This window comes from Prunus dulcis, chromosome 1, assembly GCF_902201215.1.
Source record: "Prunus dulcis chromosome 1, ALMONDv2, whole genome shotgun sequence".
NCBI classification, from domain to species: domain Eukaryota; kingdom Viridiplantae; phylum Streptophyta; class Magnoliopsida; order Rosales; family Rosaceae; genus Prunus; species Prunus dulcis.
The window spans coordinates 13,377,664-13,388,657 of record NC_047650.1 but is presented as its reverse complement, the minus strand read 5'-3'; positions in this window follow the sequence as shown (position 1 = coordinate 13,388,657).

The following is a 10,994-nucleotide window of genomic DNA, read 5'->3' as shown; positions in this document are numbered from 1 at the left end:
TTATTGAAACTATCTCAAATGTCTTTTATATTCCTGATTTGAAGACAAATTTGCTGAGTGCTGGTCAGTTACAAGATAAAGGCTACAGGATTACAATCTATAAAGGAGAGTGTGAAGTGTACGACCCAAAAAGAGGGTCCATTGCTGTTGTAAAAATGTCTTCCAACAGATTGTTTCCTTTGAAAATCAAGACTCTGCAGGCTTGCTTATTTGCCAAAGTAGATGACCCGTGGAGATGGCACTACAGATATGGCCATTTGAATTTTAATGGCTTGAGAACACTTCACCAGAAAGGGATGGTCACTGGCTTACCTGATATAACTCCTCCATCAAAGATGTGTGAAGAATGCATCACTGGGAAGCACAAAAGAGACTCTTTTCCAAGTGGCAAGGCAGCAAGGGCTCAATCAATCCTGGAGATGGTTCACTCTGATCTGTGTGGACCAATAAATCCCATCTCAAATGGTAACAAGAAATATTTCATCTCCTTTACTGATGATTTTAGTAGAAAGACATGGGTATATTTCTTGCAAGAAAAATCAGAGGCATTTGAAGCATTCAAAAGCTTCAAAGCTCTAGTTGAGAATGAATCAGAAAAGAAGATTAAAACTCTAAGAACTGACCGTGGGGGAGAGTACTGTTTGAAGGAATTTGATGCATTTTGCAAAGAGAAAGGCATCAAGAGACAGCTGACCACTGCCTATACACCACAACAAAATGGTGTAAGTGAGAGGAAAAATCGCACCATTCTCAACATGGTTCGAAGTCTGCTAGTCAAAGGAAGAATTCCCAAGAAGTTTTGGCCTGAAGCTGTGCTATGGTCAGTTCATATCTTAAACAGAAGTCCCACATTTTCTGTTAAGAATATGACTCCTCAAGAAGCTTGGAGTGGATTGAAGCCGGCGGTTGATCACTTTAGGGTGTTTGGGTGCATAGCATATGCACACATCCCCGATGAGAAAAGAAAGAAGTTGGATGACAAAAGTGAAAAATGTGTTTTTCTTGGTGTAAGTGAAGTCTCAAAAGCGTACAAACTGTACAATCCAGTTACAAAGAAGATAGTGGTAAGCAGGGATGTGATATTTGATGAAGACACTATGTGGAATTGGTCTGAGAACAGATCGGTTCAACAACAAATTCCAGTTTATGATGATTTAGACAATGAAGAGGTAGCAGCTCCTGAAACTCAAGCCCAGCAGCCACCTCAACTTGAAGTTCAGTCATCTCAACAGTTTGAAGAAGAGAGATACAATTTGAGAGATGAGAACTCAAGGAAGAGGCCAGCATGGATGATGGACTACGATGTAAGTTATTCAAGTTCTGATGATGAAAATGCTCACTTTGCATTACTTGTAGATAGTGATCCAATCACATATACTGAGGCTGTTAAAGAGGAGAAATGGAGGGAAGCAATGGACAATGAAATCAAGTCCATTGAGAAGAATCAAACCTGGGAGTTAACTGATCTTCCAAAGGGAAAGCAAACCATTGGTGTTAAATGGGTGTTTAGAACAAAGTTGAACAAAAAAGGTGAGGTTGACAAGCATAAAGCTCGTTTGGTAGCTAAGGGCTACAAGCAGAAGCATGGCATTGATTACAAAGAGGTGTTTGCCCCAGTTGCGAGGCACGACACGATTAGGTTAGTGATCTCTCTTGCAGCTCAAAATTCCTGGCAAATTTTTCAGTTAGACGTGAAGTCAGAATTCCTGCATGGAAACCTGCAAGAGGAGGTGTACATTGATCAACCACCTGGTTATGAGAGAAAAGGAAAAGAAGAGAAGGTGTTCAAACTGAAGAAAGCACTCTATGGACTGAAACAAGCACCTCGAGCTTGGTACAGTCGCATAGATGCTCACTTTGCTAAGCTTGGATTTCACAAATGTCCTTTTGAGCACACACTTTATGTCAAGACCGAGGAAGAAGGTAAAATACTCATGGTATGCTTGTATGTTGATGACTTGATATTCACTGGAAGTGATGCTAAAATGTTTGATGAATTCAAGAAGTCTATGATGATGGAGTTTGAAATGACTGATCTAGGATTAATGCACTATTTTCTTGGATTGGAAGTCATTCAAACTACTGCTGGTAATTTCATCTACCAGAAAAAATATGCACAGGACATTCTTAATAGGTTTCAGATGGATGACTGCAAGCCATTTGGAACTCCAGCTGAACACGGCTTAAAGCTATGCAAAGACAAAGGTGGAAAGGAGGTTGACAGCACTTTCTATAAACAGATAATTGGGAGTCTCATGTATTTAACATACACGAGGCCTGACATCATGTATGCAGTGAGTCTTGTGAGCCGATATATGGAAAAACCAACTGAAATGCATCTCAATGCAGCAAAGAGAATTCTCAGGTATGTAAAGGGGACAATTGATTATGGTGTGTTTTATAAAAGGGAAGATGGTTCTGGTTTTGTTGGGTACACAGATAGTGACTATGCAGGTGATATAGATGATCGTAAGAGCACTTCCGGTCACACATTTCTGCTCAACTCTGGTGCAATATCGTGGTCCTCAAAGAAGCAACAAATTGTGACACTTTCCTCAACAGAAGCTGAATATGTAGCAGCAGCTGCAAGCTCCTGTCAAGCTATGTGGCTTAAGAAAATATTTGAAGTGCTTGGTGATGTTCAAAAGGGACCAACAACCATCTACTGCGACAACATATCAACTATAAAGCTATCGAGGAATCCAGTCATGCATGGGAGAAGTAAACACATTGATGTACGTTTTCATTTTTTGCGTGATCTGTGTAGTGATGGGAAGATTGTACTTGAATATTGCAAGAGTGGGGAGCAGGTTGCAGACATCTTAACTAAGCCTTTGAAGCAACCTGCGTTTGAGAAGCTGAGAAGCATGTTGGGAGTTTGTTCATTTCAAAGCATTGAACAGGAAGATGATTATGTGATGGTGTGCATTGAACAGGAAGATGACTATGTGATGGTGTAGAGATCCTAAACTGTTTTTCGTAAAAATCAGTTTAAGGGAGGGTGTTAAAAGTTATTTAGTTAAGTTTAATTAGTTTTTTAATTAAATAATGCTGACATGGCCATGTAGAGACCAAGTCAAACTGAAGTCCTAGAATGTAGAAGTTGTGGTTTAGTCTGTTCACCACGTTCAAATTTGCTTCCGTTGCTTAAGGTAGTTGAACTCCACAAAATCTGCACTTGTGTGTTAGTGGTTATTGTGGAGATTGTTAGTTTGTAAGCTTTGTTTTTCAGATATTTATAAGAGAGGAAAACTGCAGTATTTCATAGCTGCGAAATACGTTTGCTCAAAGAGTCCTTTTACGTTTAAGTTAATTTCAGTTTCTCAACACAAGTGTCCTGATCAATGCTGCCAAGGCCATCGCACCAGGACGTGCACCCAGTGGAAAACATGGTTTGGTCTTGGTAACCTTCGAAAATTACATAAGTATCACAGCCGATGGCTACCAATTTATTTTTGGTATCAGAGATTGTGAAAGGATGAGGCATCCGGAGAAAAGGTTTGTTGTGCCTGGTATGCTGGTCTTCAGTGTCATAACAATCTTTCGCAACGTACTGCTGGGTTTGCATCTCGGCATCCGGAAGTGATATGTTGGTAACAGTCACGTTACCCCAGTATGTTGTCGGAGGTACAGTGGACGCATCACAAGTGAGATTAAAGTATTCTGAAGCCATATAGCACCCTTTTCCTATGCCAAATGGGTATGGGATTGTGAGATTACCACATTTCTCTTGGCAGCCAGGCAGGGCTTGAGGCAGAGCTGCTATTGTTGCAGCCGCTAATATTACAACTGCCACCATTTCCAAAGAGGCTTGCACAGTGAGCAGCATCCTCCCATGCAAGGCCATAGCACACCTTAACTCCTTCTGGATATATTTGTATCGAGAAAAGTGTATGCTACTCATGAGTAAAAGTAAAGTAGCAAGCCTGGATATTTATAGGCAATATACAATCAAATGACTAGTTAAGATGGGTATGCTCGCCGTGGCTCATGGGATCTAGACCTTGTATATATTATGCACGCCACAAAAGACAATAATTCAATGCCATACATATACATATAAGGAGCTTCAAGTGAGAGATTTATTAAAATATCTTATTTGAGAGACACTTTTATAAGGCTCATTCGGTATTGTATTTCAGTGATCCAAACTGTTTAATTTTCATGTATTCCCTCAAAGATTATCTATGCAAAAAGCCACTTATATATGAAGCTATTTCACCATTCAATTATGTGGGATTTTTTTTTTTCTAAAAATAAATTTTTTCAAATAATACCCGATTACTAGGATCCAACTAAGCAAGTTACCTATATAACTTAAAATCTAATTTATTGTATTTTTTGGATTCCAAAACTACCCCTATTTATAAGTTAATGTGTTATGGAGGTTGTAACTAATGACACTCATTGAATTTGGAAATATCTCCAAATAGTTGTAATGGATGTAGGAACTAATTTAGAAACTTATTTAAAATTAAATATTAAACTACACATTAAAGTATTAGTAATCTATTTTTGAATTAATGGTGTTTTCCTTCTATGAATTACGACTAGCAATCTATTTAAAGTATTAATAATTTAAATTCAATATTAAATTTAGGAATTAATTTTCTTTTCTTTTTATGAATTATATGACCAATATTCTTTTTTATTATAGTTTAATGAATAATAATGTACATTCTAATTATGTTGAAAAATAATTTGATAACCTATTTATTGTTTTGTTTTTAGAACATTTTTTTTAATGAAACTATTTTTTCTCCAAATATTGTACATAATTTTTTTCTTTATTACTTGTTTTATAAAAAATAATTTGATCATCTTTTTATTGTTTGTTTTATGAAAACAATTTTTTTTTAAAATGAGCCTATTTTTTCTCTAAAAACAATGTACCTATTTTTTTCTCTAATAATGTACCTATTTTTTCTCTAAAATAAAGTACCCATTTTTTCCCCTAAACAATTTACCTGGTATAATGAACTATTTTTTTTCTCAAAATAATGTACCTATTTTTTTTCTCTAATAATGTATACCTAGTAAAACAATTTACCTAGTATAATGAACTTATTTTTTTCTTCTAAGTAATGTACCTATTTTTAATTTATAAAAAATGTGCATAAATTTCAATTATACAACGTACCTATTTTCTATAAATTATTGTGTACCAATTTTTAATTTATGAAAATGTACGGAAATTTCAATTACAAAGTAATTGACCTATTTTTGTTATATTTTTTTGGGTAAATAATATACCTATATTTTTATACGTATATATTTATATTTATATTTTTCATATGTACATTATTGGATATGTAATTTACATTTTTTTGTGTGTGGCAATTTTAAGGGGCCATATGTTAGAGGGAATGGCAACCAAAAGAAATGGGGTGATTGATATACTATAATAGGCAATTACGGCAGTTAATGAAATGCTTGGAATAAATTATAAATAAAATATGAAGTATGATGGCAAGGATGTAAAAACATAGGAATACTACGACCTTTTATATCCTACTGGTCATTTAAGTTTGAAATTGGGTTTAACACATAGATTTATAGAATAATTGGTATATGTCTAGAAAATAGAAATTGTATGGACCTATATTGGACAAGCCCTTAAAAATAAACTGCTCCGGTTAATGAAGTAAAATTTGTAGTATACCACATAAGGTCTCTCAAATAATTCATCAATAAATGATTTTACGCCTTATCAAGTCTTTGTTATTTAAGTTTGTAGCTCAAGTAATCATGGAGCCACAATATTTAATTAAGCCACAATATATACTCATGTCATGGTTAGCTAGGGGAAATATGGTCGTCTCTTCTCTTGTAAAGTCCAGCCAATATTAAAGACATATCAACATCATTTTTTCTTGCTTTTTGTGTCAATCAACATATCACATTGATAGCACGAGTCAATATCCTACAAGACTCGTTGGCATGTGAGAGAAAAACTAGGATTTTATGGAGACTGGAAAGACTTTCTTCCCCAAACCGTCTTGCAATCAAGAAAAGAAAAAAGATATGAAAGAAGATACTGGAAACACTTTTCAAAGTCTGAAACTCATGATGAAGACTTGTGAATTTATTGTGAAGACTTTTATTTTTTTTTTTTTGGGTTCAAATTGTTATGAAGACTTAGTGATGAAGACTTATTGTGAGTTTCAGCATTAGTCCCCGTCAAGATTCATTGCATATGAGAGAAAAACTAAGATACTATGAAGATATGATGACTGAATGGATGAGGACGTGTGTGGCAAGTATTTTTATATGATATATTAGTTGTCTCCATTTATGGAGAAAACTTTTTTTCTACGGGAATATATGAAAACAATTTAAAAAGTGATTTCAGTTGTAGTTTCCATTATATGTAGTACTCTATGAAAACATTTTCTTTTACCTCTCTTGAACCATCATTCGTCCATCTTTCTGAATATCTTCCTTTCTCCAATACATTTTCTCTTGAACAACGTCCCTTGGACATATAATTGGCGCCATGGAGAAGGGTGCATGTGCTTTAGTATTCTATATCTCAAATAAATATTTAAGGAATACCTTGTAAGGCTCATTCCGGGTTCTATTTTAATAATTCGGCAAAATTGGTGCCAATCCAATTGCCACTGTGACTTTCCTTTTGTGATTGCCTTATAGGCCTTATTGCCAGCTTCCCAAATTTGATATCCAATATGCACTAAGAAAGTGATGTCTGTGATTAAAAGAAAAATGCAATCAGAAAATTAAGAGAAGTAAAACGACTTAACGTAGAAATTAGAGTCTCGAACCCAAGGCTCCCTGTACCGGCCGGTCCATTTCTAATATCTTCTTCTGATGAATTCTTTCCATATTTTACAAGGAAATCGAAAGCCTATTTCTTATATTTTTTTTCTTCCTTACTTCCAGAAAATAAAACTAGATGTTTTATATCAATTAACTCCAACTCGGCCAAGGTTTATTTCCAGCTCGTTTTGTTGATATGTTAGTATTTATAGATGTTATTCTTGTGGAACAACTTGTCTTTGGTCATTATGGGCTTATTTGGGAGTGTTTATATGGAGGAGATAAAAGTGCTATCTAACAATTAAAAGCGTTCATGACTGTGCTTGACAGAAAAAATGTAAACTGCTTTTGGGCCCTTTCTGGAGAAGCACCAATCAAAGTGTTTTTCTAAGAAGCACTTGCATTTTTAACAAAAATTTCAACATTCTTCTAATAAAGTTGCTTTGAACAAAAATGATTATGAGCATAAGTACTTCTTATAGAAGCAATCCCAAGTGGTATGTCATATTTAATTTAACATAGAGTTTAGTAATCCAAACTTGAAACACCAATATATTTTGGAGTCCGGAATATTCAGAATTTTGAGATACATTTTCATTCCAATTCAATTATTTTCGGAATTTTCGGACATGGGATTTAATTTGGACATGCCAACGTTGAAAATCTTTGGATCCAAATTGACGGCAATTGGACATGTCTAGTTATCACCCAAATCATCAAAGCTGCAAGTCAATTAATTGTGTAGTAAAGACTGGTATAGGGTGGAATCAATTATGTTCGCGCGTCTACATTATCTGGTCCAATCGTCTAGTCTCCGATGGAGTGATTGACCCGTCTTCTTTAATAAAACAGGATAATATTTGGGAGATTTTTTTTTTTTTTTTTTTTTTTTTTTTTTTTGTTGCTAAAGTTAGAAAGGGTAGAAGGGAAAACTCACAAACAAGGGTACCACAAGGCTTGAACTGAGGACCACTTGGAAGAAGACTAAAGACCGGGGCCAGTCCAACTAACACCCCTTGGCTCGTATATCAATGAAGTTAATTACGACAAATTTTGTATAAGTGACATTTATGAGACAATGGTAGAAGTAGATTTTTATGTTTAGCGGGGGCTACCAACTTAAAATTATAGGAATTTCTTTTAAAATCTGTAGTTATGATCTATGCATGTTTCAAGGAGTTGTACATGCGTAGAGAGGACTAAGCCTGTGGTAAATCATTAGTTGGCATGTCATGCATTCTGGAGGGTCATAGGTTGCGAGTACGCTTATGAGGGTCATAGGTTGTTGTATCCTGGAGGGTAGGGTGCCATACAACCTTGCTACACTGAGACATTGTCTCTAAGGGGCGAAATCTACTCTTAAGCACAGTGAATGACACGCCTCAACCTAAAACTATTATTCTACTCAAGTATCAATGGAGACCAACTTCTACATCCCAAAAGATAAGTATTTTGCTATAATTTCATTGATTTTATTTAATCGACTATATAATGTAAATTACAATTTTATAATATATATTTTCTGTGAAGTTTTGTAGGAAAAGTAGCATCCTTCAACCAAATTCTAAACCGAGAAGTCAAAAAGCTTGATGTCAAATATTATTTTAATATTATTTAGTCATGAACTCCACTATCATTTACTCTCTTTTAAAACTTAACGCATCATAGGCCCCATTTGCTTTTAAAAATACAATAAAATAATATGATATTTGACATTTCGGGTGGAGTTAAATTTTTTCCAGTGTCAAATTACAGCCATCAAATACAACTTTAACATTTTGCATTTGACATCTCCCTTGGAGATGCTCTAATTGAAGGAAATGGGTTTAGGCCAGCACATTTGTTGCAAAAACCTGTGCTATAGAAAGAATGAAAATTGAAGACTAGAAAACACCAACTAACTTTTAGTTTAGTGGTACTTTTCGATCCTAATGTTGTAAGAAGTCTCAAATTCGAAACCCCGCAACCCTCATTGATTTAAAAATAAAACACAGAAGCCAGGAAACGTAGGTTATAGAAAAAATAGAAAATTAAATCTTCCGGTAAAATAGAATTTGAACACACCAAGTCTTTATTATGCAAGCACAACATGAATATACAAAACTTTATTTCATCGAAAAGAAAACGTACATAATGTTACGATCCAAACTACAAAAGTATGCTGGCAAGTTGGCAACTTTCTAACTAAAACAAACTCATTGAGAAGTGCATCCACTGGGGGTGTGAAGAAGGAACAAGTCGCATACTAATAATTATCGCCCATTATCGTAATGCTTATTCATTTGGATTTGAGTTGGTAGGCTTTTGTCGTAGTCTGCACTGGTTATAATGCCACTAGAACCACCAACATTCCCTTCAAGATCAACAATGTAAACAGGTCATCCAACGGTGAGTTTTTAAAAGAGGGTGCATGTAGAATCGGGTTGAAATCTAACCCGTTAGAAACCCAACTTCAGTTGTTCCCCTCTTTCCCTCTCTGTGAAAAACTCAAGAACACAATCCTCTCTTTTTGAATGTAAAGCAAACCCACAATTAGAAGGATCCAAATCTCCCAAATCGTATAGTCACTCGATTGTCATTAGCTCGTTGAGAGGCCTGCGATCTATGGTAACCTGGGTATTACGAAGAATGTCTCTTACCTAGCTGTTGCCCTGTTTTGATTCTATGGCTCAAGTGAAAACCCCTTCTCTTTTTCATTCAGCTGACAAGATTCCAGATGAAAGCAAAGTAGCATATCTCTTTTTGTAGCTAGAAGCCGCAGCAGCAGTTGGTCCTCGATTTTGGTAGAGATGGAGTCTCAAATACCAAAGAGTCTTCTCTAATGTCCACCACATTCTTTCCAGCTGACTGACTTCAGAGGTCCCGATTGATTTTGAGAGGTAAGTTCACTTGTTGGATTGATTTTATTGGGTTTGGTTTATTTTTTGTGAGGGTGGGAAATTCGTCATTTGTGGCATCAATAATGCGTCATTTTTGGAATCAATAATGTGTCATTTCCTTATGAATATTCAATATACTTAGTTCATTGTTGTTGGTCGGGGTGGAAAATTATGAAATGTAGGTAAAAGAACCTAAACTTAGGCTTAATGACATTAGGAGTAAGCATTTGGAGAGGATATTGGGTGAAGTTCTGTAATTGGTGGTTTGAATTACATTTGTGTTCTTAGTTGAACATATTGGTTCTAGACCAAGTAATAACGAAGTTGGAGGGTCCAGCTCTCAAACACAATATATGAAAGACCATAAGAGAGTGAGGTGCAAAGGAAGGTCGAAAAGAGTAACGGGAGCAAAGGAAAAGGCAATGAAGCGAGGGATTAGACACTGTCGGGAGTGTGGACACATTGGTCATGATAGAAGACAATGCCCAGCCTTGAACACACAGTAAGATGCTAACACTATTTGTAATAGCATCTAAAATTTGAATAGGTAAAATTTTTATGTGCTTGTGTTTGATGTTTATGCAGGACATCACCGTCGACCAACGACGAATCAACTCCAATACATCGTAGTGACCCATTATTCGACAATTTTGACAGGATGCACGGACCAACTGAATGATTTATATTTGTATTACACGAAATGTGGTTGTTATGAAGATTAATGACATGTTATTGATGTTTAAAGATTCAGTTTTTGAATATTATTGTGTTTTTGTTCATGTCCTCCGATGAGCTCTTACTATGTCCACTAGTAATTGAAATGAAAATTTGCTTGGTTTCATTCGTCCATGAAATTTGGAGACATGTTAATTTTACATCTTCTCCCTATTTATAAATTTTCAAAGACATTTGATAAAGTATGAAATTTTGAGTTATGTGAAGAAGCAATGACTTTTACCATGTAAAATGGCCAGTTTATGGTGAATTATGCTTTAACAGAGATTCATTTTTCAAATCCTCAGGCTAATGCAGCATTTCCAGCAGTTACTCTGTTGTTTCCATTACCAGTAATCATTTCCAGCGGTAGCCACTTTTTCCAACTGGTTAATAAGGGCACGATTTTGTACACTTTTGTAACTGAAGGATACTTGAAGCACTTTGTTGGAACAGAGCAAATAGAAAGCAGCGTGTACAAAAAAAACATAACATTGCAGCCAATTACATTTCGATACTGAATGACAAATATTAAAGGGTACACTAACTTACATAAATACTCATAATTCCACACAGAAAAGAACATTTGATTGCAAAACATATTATGTGCTCCCTCTTAGCAAT